Below are 16,166 nucleotides of genomic sequence, written 5' to 3'. Positions count from 1 at the left end.
TTACATGTTTGCAGGCAACTTATTTTGGCATATGATGCAAGGGACAGCAATGGGAAGGATCAAACACGGAAGGAAGGAAACTCAGTCCAGATGCCAAGCCAAGTGCCTTCCAAAGAGTCCTGTAGAGCAAATGTCAGCATCGTCCACTCAAGGAGCCCGTGGAGGGAACGCTTGGGCACCGGCTCCGTCACACACTGGAAAGGGACGTTCCCTGAGATGTGGTGTCCCACACTCCCAAGTGCATCTGCACAGTTGAGTTGGGTTGCACCTGTTTCTCAGGATGAAGCGGAAGGCACGCACCAAGAGTGAAAGTCGCAGACACACAGTGCCCTCAGCTAAAGCGGCACCCAGCCGGTTGCCACAGCAACGGCTGGAGCAAAAGGAGGGGGAGAGGAATCTGGGCATGCCCAGTACACTGGGATTGTGGAGGCTGTGATTTAAAGGCGACGGTTTTATGTGTGTCTCACTCAACAAGGAGATGTGATCAAAGGCTTCAATTAGGTAAGAGAAGTAGTGATACAAATACACAGAGGAAGAGATTCAGTCGGAGGCGACAGCCCACACAAAGGTTGAACGGTTTTGATCAGCAGCAGGGAGCCTAGTGAGGTTGGACTTAAATAAATCAGTGGGTGACTTACTGGCCAGAATGGGGCCCTACAAATAGGGTTCTGATCAAATAAGGCTCTGTTGGGCTACTGTAAGAATTTACACTTATATTCTGAGTGAATTAGGAAGGCAGTTAAGGCTTTTTCAGATAAAACATAACACGGGTTTGCCTTATTTTAGAAATCAAACTTGAATCTTGAAATAAGAGCAGATTCGCATACAATTGTTACTAATAATACAAGAGATCTTGTCTACCCTTCGCCTAAGTCCTCTACTATCAACATCCTGCAAAACTTATACGATATCACAACGAGGATGATATGCTGCTTAAAAGCCACTGATTTTATTCCTATTTCCCCACTGTAATTGCAGTCATTTACGTGTGTGTACGTCTGTGCATTTAGTTCCACGCAACTTTGTCATGAGCGTAGTCAAGGTACAGAACGGCTCTATCGGCACAGAAATCCCTTGTATCACCCTTTTGCCATCACACCAATCTCCCTTACTCCTCGTCCATTGTCCATCCCTCGTCCTGACCCTTGGCGACCACTCATCTGTTCTCCACTTATAGAGCTGTGTGATTTCCAGCATATCGTAGAAGTGGAGTCATGCAGTGAGTATCCTCTTGAGATGGCATTTTTTCTTTCTTTCTTGAATTGAGCATAATTTTCTTGAGAGCTGTTGGACAGTACGTCAACCCTGCATCGATGGGCAGAACCCCATACTATGGCTGTGTCCCGGTCTGTTTACCCATTCGCCTGTTAGCGGAAGTATGGGTGCTTTCTAGGTCAGAACTATTATGAATAAAGCTGCTCCAAGCATTCATTCACAGGTTTTTGCATGAACATGAGTTTTCGCTTTTCTGGGATGAAGGCCCAAGAGTGCAACTGCTTGGACATATGGTTACATGTATGTGTCTTTTGTAAGGAGCTTCGAAACTGCTTCCAAAGAGGCTGTCCTATTTTATGTCACCACTATCAATGTACAAAGGAGACAGTTTCTCCGCAGTATGTAGTGTTGTTGCTGTTTTTGTTTTACCCCTTCTGATTGGTGAGCAGTGATGTGTCACCGTGTTTTTAAAAACGGGGTTATGGAGACATAATTCAGAGGATTTTGTCAGTGCTGCTTTATTAAAAAATCCTTTTAAATATTAGAAAACTAATCGCTTTAAAATGAAACTTTGTGAAATGTTGCCACCTACATCAGTGTCTACTGCTTAATTTCATTCTGAAATACCATACAGATATCGCCTAAAGGAATAAACTATATAGAGAACAAATGACTCTCCAGTTAGACTTATGTGTCTTCATTTAAAAAGCTTTAATTAAAAATCTTTATGGATTACGGTAGGGACATTATATTCTGAAACATTTCTTTAAAAGACTTTGATTTATGGACCCAAGTTGGGATCTGAAATGAGACTACACCAGGAGGGGCAATTCACTGAAGCATCTGGTCATCTGATTCTAGTGCAGTCTCCAGGCTTTTAATTACGATCTAATAGTGCAAACGGGGATTCGGATGGACTGTCTACATGTCAGATTTGCAGTAAGTGAACAGAGAAAGAGATGCATTCTCTGCCTGAGAAATGTGAGAAGTCACTCTCAGACATATTAAATGTCCTACATACCTTATCTTATCAGATTGAATCCTGCCGGATCAGAGAAAATACCATCAACCCACACTTATGATATGCATTTCTACCAACAACTCCCATGCTTAAAGGCAAACAATTTTCTAACTGGTAAATTTTCTGGTTGTCATTTAATGAGGGAGCCAGTGGCATGGTTTCCACGACACAGCTGCTCTGGAATGTGTTTTCATAATTTTTTTATTCTATCTTGCAGATTCCTTGATGGCCTGAGAAAACACTGCTGACAAATTTTTTTGTGTGTACTTCTGACATAAGACTGTATTTAGCATTTTCCTGGCTACTCCTCAATTTTACCTGGTGTAAATATGCATTAAGAAAGTGAACAAATATCTTAAAATATCCTCGAAGGAGCCCTGAATAGCAGGGGTGTTAGGATTTAATAAGTCTGAAGAAACTGGTCATCACATAACTTTGATCAAGAGAAGTAACATGGATGGAATGTCTTTGACATGCTAAGTACTGCCAGTAGATTTTATACCTAAAAGTACAAACTCACTTTAACTCTTATGACCTCTTTATTTTTATGTGATGATGCATTACAGTGAAGTAAAAGTATTAATGAGAATAGGCTCCTAATGTAAGGAAATATAATGATATCCCCAGTTTTAAACTTGGGAACAGCAGATGCCATTCTGAGAAATTCTGCAAAACCATATGTAATGCTTAAATAAGTGAAAAAAAATTGAAAAAGCAAAACATAAATATTATTTGTATTCTTAAGCTTATTTGTTTACTTGGGGGGGGGAGGGGCAGAGAGAGGGAGAGAGAGAATCCCAAACAGTCTCCACAGTGCCAGCGTGGAGCCCAGTGTGGGGCCCAAACTCACGAACCATGAGATCAAGACCCGAGCTGATAGCTATACGCAGATGCTTAACTGACTGAGCTACCCAGGTGCCCCAATGTTCTTTGTTTTTTACATTAAAATAGACCAGTGGAAAATTGTTCCATTAGAATATTCCCATAAGTCTTTTCATTACAAATGTTTCCTTAGACATTTGCACACAAGAGCCATGTTTTCACTTTTGAACTCGGCCTTCTACTCCTACGTCACTGAATAGTGATATGTATCTGACCTCTACCAGACCAATCAAGTGACTTCTCCAAGTGTTTGTAAATAGAATGCAGTCTGCTGATTGCTTGTATGAGGAAACTTCAGGCTGGTTTCCTTCCAACTAATGATGGAAAATTAAGGGTAGACCACTTAGTAGGACAGTTAAGGTTTTATTGTTATTATTGCTATTGCTGTTGTTTTAGTGTTTGTTGTTTGTTTTTCTGTTTAGGGAGCTGACTTTCTAGGACATCCCAGCCCACTCGACCTAATCATATATAAAACTAGTCATGAGTATGTGTCTGAAATCTAATGCACTGATTCGTAACCCTCATTTTAAATTGGAATCATCAAATGATCTTTACAATCTATCAGCATCTGGGCAGCACCGGTGAGCAAGTTTAATCTCTGAGAGAAGTGCCCAGATACCAGTACATTTTAAAAATTGTTCAGACAATTCCTTTTTGAGCACCAGTGGCCTAGCCATTGATTTGATGGTCACTTGCAAAGTGAATGGTAAGTAAGTGTGTGAGCATCCCTTTTTGTGCCATCAAATATTATGCTGGTCTTTCAGAAAAGGTATAAGAAAATACTTGATGCAGGTTACAGTGAAAGAACAGACCAGAAGATGCGTGTAGCAAGCAGTGGAAAGGATCAGACACGAAGGGAGAGGAAAAGAACAAAACGAAACAAAGCAACAGCACCAACAGGAGATATGGTACCCTAGAAGTTAAGGGTAAAAGAAAGGGTTGATTTTACTGTGAGGTCAGGAGAAATGAGAGTAACTTTCCAAGTTGATTGGACTGATTCAATTAACTCAGAACAATCTGATGCAGACAGAACCTGGCTGAACTCTTGGGCAAGGGGGCCCCTGCCCTGAGCTCCATGCTTTGAAGAGCCCCACACATTACAAATGTACTTACACAAAGGGGATTCAAAATCACATGAGCATATCTGTCCCTCAGAAAGTGGCTGGATTCGAGTGCAGACGAGGCCTTAGGTAGGAGAGCAGTGCATTCATCCATCATAACAGGGACGAGGGAAGTCATGTGACTAGGTTAACAGATTTGCAGTTAAAAACCGGTGGAGGTTTGTTTTCTGATTGCTTTGGGTTTGTTTTTAATGAAATAATTAGTAAATGAAGTAATCCTTAAGAACCAAAAGTACTGAATGTTTCAGAGCTTCCATAACAAACGAACTAAAATTTGCTTCAAAACTCCATGTTCTATTAGCATAGTCACTGAAGAATCGATAAGAATGACTGAGAAGTCACATAGGTAGCTTGAAAGAGTAGAGCCCAAAAATACAGGCCAGACTGATAGGGATCAAACCAGGGGGAATGTCACATCTCTCCAGCTGGCACTTCCCAGGTGATGCCAGGCTTATCTGGTATCCATTTGTATAAGGATCATTAAGCTTTACATAAAAGGTGAACACTGGAAGATAGGACATATAACCGTCACGAGAGGACCCAGTTAGTCTAACTACAGTATCAGATTAGTAGTGCTCTAGTGAGACAGAATTCTGAAAGGAACAGAGACTCTAGAGAGTAAATTACAACGATACTATAAAGAAGGATCATCATCATCATTATCATCACTGGGGAAAAGAAGAAAGGGAGAAGTTGGGGTGAGGAGGAAAAGGAGGATGATGAAGAAAGAAGGCTGGGTGGCCAAAGGACTGCAAGAAGGAAAGCCCACCTTTCTGCTATACCATCCACTCTGCACCGTTATTTGAGAGAACAAGGGACTTACTCTGTGTTTGAACAGGTACGCTGCTGAGACTATCGTTAGAACAGTTCACACACTGGAACACTCCAGCAGTAAACACGGAGCGAAGGATCGCTACGTTAAAATCTTAATGAGTATTATCCCGTTCCCAAAACAAAATGATGTGTTTGGTCCTATTCTGATGTCCATTTTACAGACGGACATTAGAGAGCTGGATATCTTCCCAAGGTTATCTGCTTGTGGAAACCGAGTTTAGAATCAAGAGCTAATCACGGCCAGGTAGCATCGGGATGCCGTCCCCTCCCATCGAACCATAGACCGGTCCTGCAGTTAACTTCCAGAGAGAGAAACCGGGAGAAGAAAAACAAGTAAGCACTGGGGTTTTTTTGACATAGAAACACTGAAGAAGGCATAAGAACCTACAAAACAAGGTGGATAAAATACTGAAGGCAAACTGCCTACCTTACACTGTGCCTGAAACCGAGACCCGCTTGCACCTAATGTGGCTCTCTACCCAGATGCATACACAAATAACCACAGGCCAGTCAGAAACACTTGTGAACAAGTGTTTTCATTAAAATGTATTCACCTGATGAAACCTTCTAAAGCTGAAGAAAATGAGAGCTGAGTAGAATATACAATTGGGAACAATGACAATGAAATGGACTATTTTGAAGAATAATTACTTATGATAATTTAGTTTAACACAATATGTTCCATCAGCAAATATTTTCATAGGCATGCTATTATTTATCTTCTCTGAAATGCCTGTCTCATTGTAAGTATAAAATAGTCAGATATATGGAGTGAATTTAAAGATTAGCAGTTAGATGTCTGACCTTGAAATTTATAGATTATAGACTGTTGAAGGTATATTTTAATTTATAAAAAAAATGAAGTATTTAAGACACCTCTAAAGCCAGTCACTTCTCATATACAATCTTACTATTCCAAAGAAGAATGTGAATAATAGGTCTTTAATGAACATGACATTCTTAATACTTAATAATCATAGGTATATATTACATATATAACAATTTATATTAAATCAAATAAATTTTTCTAGTCCCTTAACTGGATGACACTAATAGCAAGATATAAGATATTAAAGTAAGTGCCTGCAGAGAAAGAGCATAACAGAGGAGGTACTGAAAATATTAGGCGAATTCATTTTCATTTACAGGATGCTTTTCAAATTTGTCTCCTCATTTATGTATAAATGGAACATTTTGTTGACTACGGAAATAAATTACTTTCTATTAAGTAATATTTCATTACTTAGCAAATATAATCTCCTGTACCAAATTTGCAGGTTTCATAATGTTCAAATATATAATGTAAACAAGAAGACAGCCAAAACATGATATTCTAAACCCTTAAAATAAGGTGAAAATAATCTTAGATAGAATGTACAATTTAACAGGGTCAAATACAAAGTCCTCATTGTCTCCTTCCTCCCAACTTGTTCCTAAATTCTGAAACATCACGTGCCCTATTGTACAGTTTGGATAACCTTACATGTCCCAGCCTCCTGTCATTATATCAGGAATAGACTGAGAAGCCATATGGATCCATCCAGAGCAAGCCTGTGAATGTGCAGTGAGAGCAGAGAGATACTTCCAAAGTAACTATATTCAAACATGTAATCAAGAAGTAACCATCAGAGTAACCTCTCTGAAACTCCTCAGTCCCTATGGCCCGCCCTCCCTGTCACTGCTCTTTTAGATTCTGGTAGTCAGCACAGGTGTCTGTATTTGCAACTAACTTTACACAATTTAAGAAATTATTATGTAAAGAAAATTAAAAAAAACAACAACAACAAGAAATTAAATTTGATAGCCGTCACTGCGAACAAATTTGCAAGATTCGGGTCACAAAATTTGTGAGATAACATATAAAATGAGAACATTTCTATGCTAAGCTACTATAAGCAGAGAGTAATTTAATATGAGTATAAATAATAAAAATACACTCCAGAGGAGTAGGCTAATTCAATAATATATTTTACAATCTCTAACAGAATGGGAAATGTATTTATATCTATGGAATTAGTATTGTGGAAAATAGAAAAAGAAAGTGATTAGGAAAGAGACAGCAAGAAACATAAAGACATATAAAATATGTGAGACAATAAAAAATATAAAACTGATAATAATATAGACAATGTAATACTAAATATGATCCCTATGATTATCAGAATCATTTAGGGGCGCTGGGTGACTCAGTCAGTTAAGTGTCCGACTCTTGATTTCAGCTCAGGTCATAATTTCACCATTGGTGAGTTCAAGCCCCACCGGGCTCTGAGCTGACAGCAAGGAGCCTACCTGGAATTCTGTCTCTGTCTCTGTCTCTGTCTCTGTCTCTCTCTCTCTCTCTCTCTCCTGTCTCTGCCCTTCCCCCACTTTCTCTCTCTCAGAATAAACTTAAAAAAATAAAAAAATATATTTAAAAAATCATTTAAAAAACATAGGTCATGCACTTTTCAAGAACATATGTAACTTTGTCCATAACTGGCCGTATGTCGGTTTAGAAAGCAAACCATAGATTAAAAAGGAACGCTATTGTTCAGTGTATGCTCTCTGACCCTGGTGGGAAAAGAGAACGGGCAATTAAAAAAAGGGTGAGGGATCTTGAAGCATTAGAAAAAAATCAAGTTATTTCTAAATGACCAATAGAACAAAATAAAAAAGGAGTCACAAAAGTTAGGAAACATTTTAACCTGAATCTTAATAAAAATACATTAAAGCCTATACATGTAGGTAAACAGTTGCTTAGAAATCAAGAGCCTTAATGTCAAAAAGTTCTAAAATCAATGATCTAAAATTCCATTTCAAGAATCTCAAAAGGAATAGGTGAGCAGATTTAAGCAATAAAGCGAAATAATAGTAGAAATCAATAAAATTTACATCATAAAATAGAAAAGTGAGGAATAGTTTTTGTAAATATTAATTAATTTGATAAACCCAACTAATACTGTTCGAATATAAAATAGAAACCATGGGCACTCAGCTCAGTTGGAAAAGCATGAGACTCTTAATATAGAAAGAACCCCACCTCACAAAAATCAGGCATACTACAGATACTAAGGAAATATCATGATCAACTTTGAATCAACGAGTTTGAAAGTGAAAATAAGATGACTAAATACTTTGAAAAACATAACTTATAACTTTACAAAAGAATAAGTAGATTTTAAGATAATTTAATATGTTAATAAAATAAAATTGGTTATTAAAAACTTTCTTAGAATGAACAGTTCAAGCTCCAGCAACTTCATCAGCCATTTTACCAATTTTGAAAAGTAATCCAATGGGGCGCCTGGGTGGCGCAGTCGGTTAAGCGTCCGACTTCAGCCAGGTCACGATCTCGCGGTCCGTGAGTTCGAGCCCCGCGTCAGGCTCTGGGCTGAAGGCTCGGAGTCTGGAGCCTGTTTCCGATTCTGTGTCTCCCTCTCTCTCTGCCCCCCCCCCCGTTCATGCTCTGTCTCTCTCTGTCCCAAAAATAAATTTAAAAAGTTGGAAAAAAAAAAAAAATTAAAAAAAAAAAAAAAAAAAAAAAAGTAATCCAATATTGGGGAAGAGGGAAAATGGGGGATGGGCACCGAGGAGGGCACTTGTTGGGATGAGCCCTGGGTGTTGTATAGAAGCCAATGTGACGATAAATCGTATTCATAAAGAAAGTAATCCATATTATTCAAATATTTGAAGAGGACAGAAAAAGGGACATTTTCCAACCCATTTTGTGTAAGTTTTAACCTTAATAAACCAAACATCAAATCCTTAATTCAAATCAAATCCAAAATCTCAATATCAAATCCTGACAAGGACATTGCAACAACAACAAAGGGCAGATTCCTCCATGATAAATATAGATGTAAAATCTTGACCAAAATATTAGCAGATCAAATCTAGTGATGTAGAAACTCAAAACCCATCATGAGAAATTGGAGTGTATGGCAGGAATAGAAAAATGCTTTGACATTTGAAAGCCAATTGATATAATTTAGAACATTAACAGGAAAAAAGGGAAAAAAATAATGTATTCTTACCTCAACAGAAGTGCTGCTGTTAGCATTCATTGTAGGGAACTTCTTTAATATGATAAATAGGTATCTGAAAAGGAAAAACAAACAAAAAAATACTTCAATGATTCATAATTAAGGATTAATTAAATCATTTTCCCTTGGTGGGGGGAAACACTTCTACACCCTATTGCTATTTCTATCTAGCATTATATTGGATATCTTTCCCAGGGAAATAAGACAAGCAAAAAAAAAAGAAAAAAAAATAGAAAAATAAGCATAGGAAATAAAAAACATATTTTTGGAGGCTATGATTGTCTACAGAGAAAATCCAAACAAACTATACACTAATAGTAATTCTATTAGTAATTCTATTTATAATTAGTAATTCTATTAATAATAGCAAACTTAAAAGCTCTTGATAAATCATATCTAAGTAAAAATTCAATTGTCCAAAGACAGAGAATTTATATGAAATCTCATGGCAACCACAAAGAAAAATATCTATAGTAGATATGTTTTTTTTTAAAGATAAGGCTAATAATATCACTACCAAAAAAAATCAGATAAGCTATGAAGTGAATGTTTGTGCCACTCAAAATTATATGTGCAATCCTAATGTTCAATTTGATAGCATTAGGAAGTGAGGTCTCTGGGAAACGCATAGGTCGTGAGGTTGGAGCCTTCATAAATGGGATTAGTGGACTCATAAAAGACCCTGTAGAGTTCCCTAAAGCTAGGTCCTCACCACACACTGAATCTGGCAGCACTTTGGACATCCCAGCCTTGGACTTCGCAGCCTTGGGAACACTGAGAAATAAATGCTTGTTCTTGATCAGCCAACCAGTTTATGATATTTTTGTTCTAACAGCCTGAATGGACTAACACAGAATTGTAAAAAATCACGACATCGTATGGAGTATTGGTCTATCTCCGTTAAAGCTTCTTTAAGCAGATGAATACTTAGATGTGATTTTTAAGGAAGATATCACTGGAAAAAGTTCTGTGAATCATTAAGGAATTAATCGAGACCAATAATAAGTATATATAGGTGCTAGTTTAAGTCATGGAAGTGAATCAGATTAATCAAGAAAAGTAGATAAGTGAGATGAATAAATGCACGAAACATCTTAACTGGGCTCTCCTCAAAGGCGGCACACTCTTTTCACGGGTAGTATTTCATGAACAGAGGTAAAATGGCAACAGGCTAAATTGCTGTCCACCAGAAATTACTCAGGTAAATATGACTTCCTTTTGCATTTTGTTCGAAGTGGTCCAGGAAAAGTGACTCAGAATTTTGGGTTTTCTTTATCTATTCAAAGATAAGTGTAAGATTCTTTGTCTTCTGCTAAATTTTTGCCCCAGTTTTATTTATTACTAAAAAATAAAAATTGTATGTATGTGTGTGTGTGTATATATATATATATATATATATATATATATATATATACATATATATGGTATACAACGTATTTTGATATATGTTATATATATATATACATATATATGGTATACAACGTATTTTGATATATGTATACATTATGGAAGGGTGGAGCTAATTAATATATCTGGCACCTCATTTTATATATTGTGAGAACATATAGTGGTGAGAACACTTGGTATCTACTCTCAGCAAATTTCAAGTATACATTATTATATACAGTCCCCTTGCTGTACATTAGGTCTCCAGAACTTATACATCTTATAACTGAAAGTCTATATACCCTTTGACCAAATTCTCCCCATTTTCGCCATCCCCCAACCTCTTAAAACCACCACATTTAAGTGGAATCATACAGTATTTGTCTGTCTCTGACTTATTTCAATTAGCATAATATCCTCCAGATTCATTAGCAAATGACAGGATTTCCTTCTTTCACTAGGCATGGTTACATGAGTGCTGAGTTCTATCTATCCTCTCTCAGCTTTGCATTTTCCTTCTACATACTGCTGTCTGTGGCATCAGGGATGTAAGCCTGCCAAAAAATAAAACCAAATGAACAAGCAAACAAGCAAACAAAACAAAAAGCAACGATAACTAAACTCTTTCCCTGCACGCTCATGAGTGAGCTGACTCTCTCACACATCCTGACAATGGAGGTTTATGAGAAAAAGGAAGGAGTAAGGAAAGGAAGCATCATTTATCCTCTTGTTCCTAGTGATTCCCATGTTAGTAACAGAAGCATTGAGGGACTCGATGGTGACCCCAGGGGTCTGGGCTCTCAGCAGGAGAGTGGGCCCCCATTTTCAGATCACTGGTGATGTTCTTCTAATAGCAGCTGTGGTGAAAACTGGGACCTCCAGCAGTTTAACGGTCCATGTGGGCTGAGTTTCCATCCAAGCTGTAAAAGTTTCATGATCTTTGATAACAACTCTCTTTTTAATTTAGCTCCTCCAGGCCTTTCCAACTCAGTTGTAACCAACTCCTATGTGAAAATTGCCTGGATTAGAAATATCTACAGTAGTTTTTATTTTCCTGACTGGACTCCAACTGATTAAAGAACAATGAGGCAGAGCAACACCAATTCCAATCAGTAATTTTACATCGGGGACTCAAATACTGAATTAAATTAGAATATGCATACTTCATATGTGATCTCAATTCAGTAAGTACTATTTCCATTGTTGTTATTAGTGGTCATTATCCTTGTCATCCTAGTTATAGAAATTAGCTTAAAATGATTTTTTAATTCATGTAATTTTTCTTTTTGTAGATTATCATTTTTTATTAAGATTTAATATCGGAATGTTTACATCTTTTCGATGTATTCTTAAGTACACTGTTTCCCAAAAACTGTCCTAGATCCTAGACCATGTAGTTTGATAGATTTCAGGATGTAGGGGTTTCCTAGGGTTAAAGAGCTTTAATTTGAATCCTTAAATTTATGTGGTGCTTGGGTGGCTCAGTTGGTTAAGTGCCTGACACTCAGCTCATGTCATGATCTCATGGTTCCTGAGCTCGAGCTCCGTGTCAGGATCTGTGCTGACAGCTCAGAACCTGGAGCCTGCTTTGGATTCTGTGTTTCCCTCTCTCTGCCCCTCCACTGCTTGTGCACGCTCTCTCTCTCTCTCAAAAATAAACATTAAAGGGGCGCCTGGGTGGCGCAGTCCGTTAAGCGTCCGACTTCAGCCAGGTCACGATCTTGTGGTCCGTGAGTTCGAGCCCCGCGTCAGGCTCTGGGCTGATGGCTCGGAGCCTGGAGCCTGTTTCCCATTCTGTGTCTCCCTCTCTCTCTGCCCCTCCCCCGTTCATGCTCTGTCTCTCTCTGTCCCAAAAATAAATAAAAAAACGTTGAAAAAAAAATTAAAAAAAAAAATAAACATTAAAAAAATTGAATCCTTACATTTTCCTCAACAGAGGCTAAAAGTAGAGACTACATATTTCCTTACCTGTTTATGTAGAACTTTAAAGTTCTCTGTAGTTAAAAATTAACATATTCATTAAGTTCTTCCTCCCAAGAAACATCAAGGGAAGGAAAATGATATATTAATTTCCGTGCATCTAAAATAAATGTTCAAATTTCTGGATTTGCCCTAAAAATAATCAGTTCAAGTTGACCACTTATTTTTGTATTATTTATATAGATATGAATGTGGATATAGATACTCATCTCACCCTGAAATAGTTTAAGTGATTAAAAATCAAGATTTCTAGTTTCCCAGGACAACAAAAATAATCAAAAAGCAATATGTTGAAGAAAACTCAAGTAAGAAAGTTACCATTTATAAAAAGAGTAATTAAATGACAAATTCGATATACTTCTTGCAGGATTTCAAACTTGGGCTTTTATTCTGTCACACAGACAGAATTTTTAAGAAGTCAAACATCAGAAAATGTTTGCTTTCTAACATAAATTTGGCAAAACACTCAAATCTAGCTCAACTTTATAGCAAATATGCCTTGCAAATTGTGTAATGGGTTATCTTCAGGGGTCAGGCCCAAGGCATATTTGATACCCGAATATTGTCAGTGCTAGATATTAAGAGGAATATTTAGGTGTCCAAAAGGAGAAAAGCTAAAACCAGTGTTCCAGATGATAGGTTATTGTGAATGCTTGTTTCTGTCACAAAATACACCTGACTACAAGACTAGGAGGCTAATAAAAATGGCCATATGAATCTTCATAAATCAAAACACATTTATTTCTCTTGCAAGGGTTTTTGGTTTTGTTTTTGTATTTGTTGTTTTTGCTGTTAGGGCAGGCCTACTGCAAATAAAACCCATTAAAACCTGGGGCATTGTTAATATTAGACCATATACAGTAAGAACGTTGCATATAACATGTGAGAAAGTTCTTCCACTGACTTAAATGTCTGGTAAGCTTATGCAAACATTTTATTACTGAGAATTGCCAAACGTGGACATTTATTACTGCGGACGTAACAAATGGCCTAGAAAATACATTTATGGACAACTTGCTTAGTCCTGAAACCTAAGACATTTTAGGTCTTAAAAAAAAAAAAAAAAAAAAAGCCAACTGCTAATGCTATTGTACCCTTGAAGGCAGAAAGTGGAGTTTATGGAGGGTGAAATAAGAGTTACTGAATGCTGCAGCTTGACTGCTTTTACTACCTAAATGAAATGCAAAAGAGCTTGGTAGGGAACTCAAGAGTGAATAAAGGTGCCTAGGCTGTAAGAGGTTTTTAGGAATTTCAGGCAATGATCTCAATAATGTTTATCCAAATAGGTCATGACATTTCATAAATCAAAATAAATTGATTCATTCCTTTTTATTTCCATTTTAGTCAAGTGGAAATAAGCATTTAAAAAAAAGATCACTGACTCCATATATTTGGTACTTGCAAAATCAGTATATCGCCAAGTTTGTTCATAGAATTCCCTGGATCAGTTAATGGAGTTATCTGGCCATATTTCTAAGGAGGAGTATTTATTTAAAGAATTATAAGGGAAAAAGTAGTATTAAAATATATAAAATCTTAAATAATATAAAATCATTTCTTAATTGGATCAAACAATTGATTTCCAGGTATGCCTCTGCTCTGCACTTTTAAGAGATTTATCACAGAATCAGGATTGCACCAGATTCGTTGACCGCATTTATCGTCAAAGAAACTCGGTTCTCCACAAATGCGTTTCCATTATCAAGAGCAGTGCTTCTTCCAGGCCACTGTATTTGTATTGTATCCTCCTCAATACAAATGACATACCATTACTTTGATCTCCTTTACTTTTCATCTTTATAGAAGTAGATCCGGTTTTCCTACATGTACCCAAACAACCATTATTGACTTTGGTTCTAACCCTCTTCGATCAAATATTAACTATAATGTATAAAATTACAGTGAACATTTTTGAGCAAGGAAATATAGTAAATTAATCTATGCAATATAGTATAAAAAGGAAAAAAAAAACTTATTTCCAGGTAGTTCTTCACAGAACATATACAAATGGGTTGGGCTTTAGAATTGACACCATAGGGGAGCCTGGATGGCTCAGTCAGTTAAGCCACGGACTCTTAGTTTCGGTTCAGGTCATGATCTCACAGTTAAGGGGTTCGACCCCCACGTCAGGCTCTACACTGAGTGCCAGAGCTGCTTGGGATTCCCTCTCTCCCTCTCTCTCTGCCCCTCTCCTGGACATGTGCACTCTCTCTGTCTCTCTCAAAAAGAAAAACTTTAAAAAAGAAAAAAATTGACACTTCAGGCGTGCCTGGCTGACTCACTCGGTGCATGCAGCACGTGACCCTTGACCTAGGGGTTGTGGATTCAAGTCCCATATTGTGCGTAAAGATTATTTCAAAATAAAATCTTAAAAAAAATAGAATTGACACTTTATTAGAATGTAATTTTTTTCTCTGTTTAATGATCTTCAAAATAAGGTTTCTTTACAACAGTTCCTTCTTGGAGGAATAAGGAGTTATTGTTTAAGGAGTACAGAGCCTCAGTTTGGAATGATGAAAAAGTTCTGGGGCTGGATGGTGGTGACGGTTAGATTACAATGTGAATGTATCCATGTCATTGGACTGTATCCTTAAACAAAGTTAAAATGGTAAATTTTATGTTATGTATATTTTCTCACAATTTAAGAAATAAAACACAGAAAAGTATACCTTTTTATTAAAACAGAGTCTGTAGCTTTTGGAACCACTTTGTTTCACTCCTCATGTCACTCTTGTGACAGTAAAAGATTCTTCTAGTTTTCTTTTTCCCATTGGTTGTGAAAAGAGTTATTAGAAAAAGAGCTATTATCAATTTAAGAGCTATGAGAGTCAAGTACAAGCATTCCGATTCAGAGACCTTTTGAAAAAGTCATATTCGAGGATGCAACACGCATGTCTAGTCATGCCGGAAGATAGCATCTGCAGGAAGGCTGACTTGGCCATGACCAGGGTAGAATGATTTTTTTTTCCCACTCATTAGCAGAGCGATGCCATTTGACTCTATATATAACGTGTCTTAAAATAAAACAGATGTGTCCTGAAGCGAACTGTGTAATTATTGGAAATTATGCTTTCATATTCACTCATTCATACAGACTTTACTAGGAACCAACATTAGGTGATGGGAAACAAGATAAAATAAGGCACAATCATAAAGTCACCACTTCCTGAATGAATATTTTTCTCATAGAAGTAGGTTCATCACACAAAGTCTCTTTTATTTGACACTAATCCTATGGAGATCCCTCACGTACTGCCTCAAGTTTGTGAAAAGGGGAGAACAGTTAGACTTGGCTCACAGGTTATGGTGAGAAGTAAGTGAGATAATCAATATAAATGTTGTCTCATTGTCTGGCACAAATTTACAGTCAACAAACATTAGCTGTTATCTTCATTAGTAGCAGTGTTATTTAATAGGGGATAAAATATCTAGCAGTTTCAGGAAAGAACAGAATCATTAAACTTAAATATTTTTAGCTGAACTATGACACAGGAAATATCTGGCAGAAAATTTTTGACATGGATATTCTCATTTTAGGTAAAAATCTCTCTTAATAGTAATCACAGTTCAAGAGAGACCAAAAACGGAAAAAGAAAATGATAATGGCAGTAAACAGATAAAGACTCAAAGTTAATTGATATGTGCCTAATAAAAGACCTAGAACACTAGCAAAGTTACTTTCTAAAGTTATTTTAAGAAAAAGAT

The 16,166-nt window shown here is 37.0% G+C and overlaps 1 long non-coding RNA gene across 1 annotated transcript; it reads left to right on the top strand.

The window, feature by feature from the left end:
• Window positions 1-409: 409 nt before the first annotated feature.
• LOC122232759 lies at window positions 410-14,199 on the top strand. Its single transcript, XR_006210152.1, has 3 exons — window positions 410-501; window positions 11,449-11,665; window positions 14,048-14,199. It is a non-coding gene; the product is annotated as an uncharacterized LOC122232759 (long non-coding RNA).
• Window positions 14,200-16,166: the final 1,967 nt, after the last annotated feature.

This window comes from Panthera tigris, chromosome D3 (assembly GCF_018350195.1).
Source record: "Panthera tigris isolate Pti1 chromosome D3, P.tigris_Pti1_mat1.1, whole genome shotgun sequence".
Classification (NCBI taxonomy): Eukaryota; Metazoa; Chordata; class Mammalia; order Carnivora; family Felidae; genus Panthera; species Panthera tigris.
The sequence above is the reverse complement of the archived record's forward strand: the minus strand, read 5'-3'. Positions and strand labels throughout refer to the sequence as shown.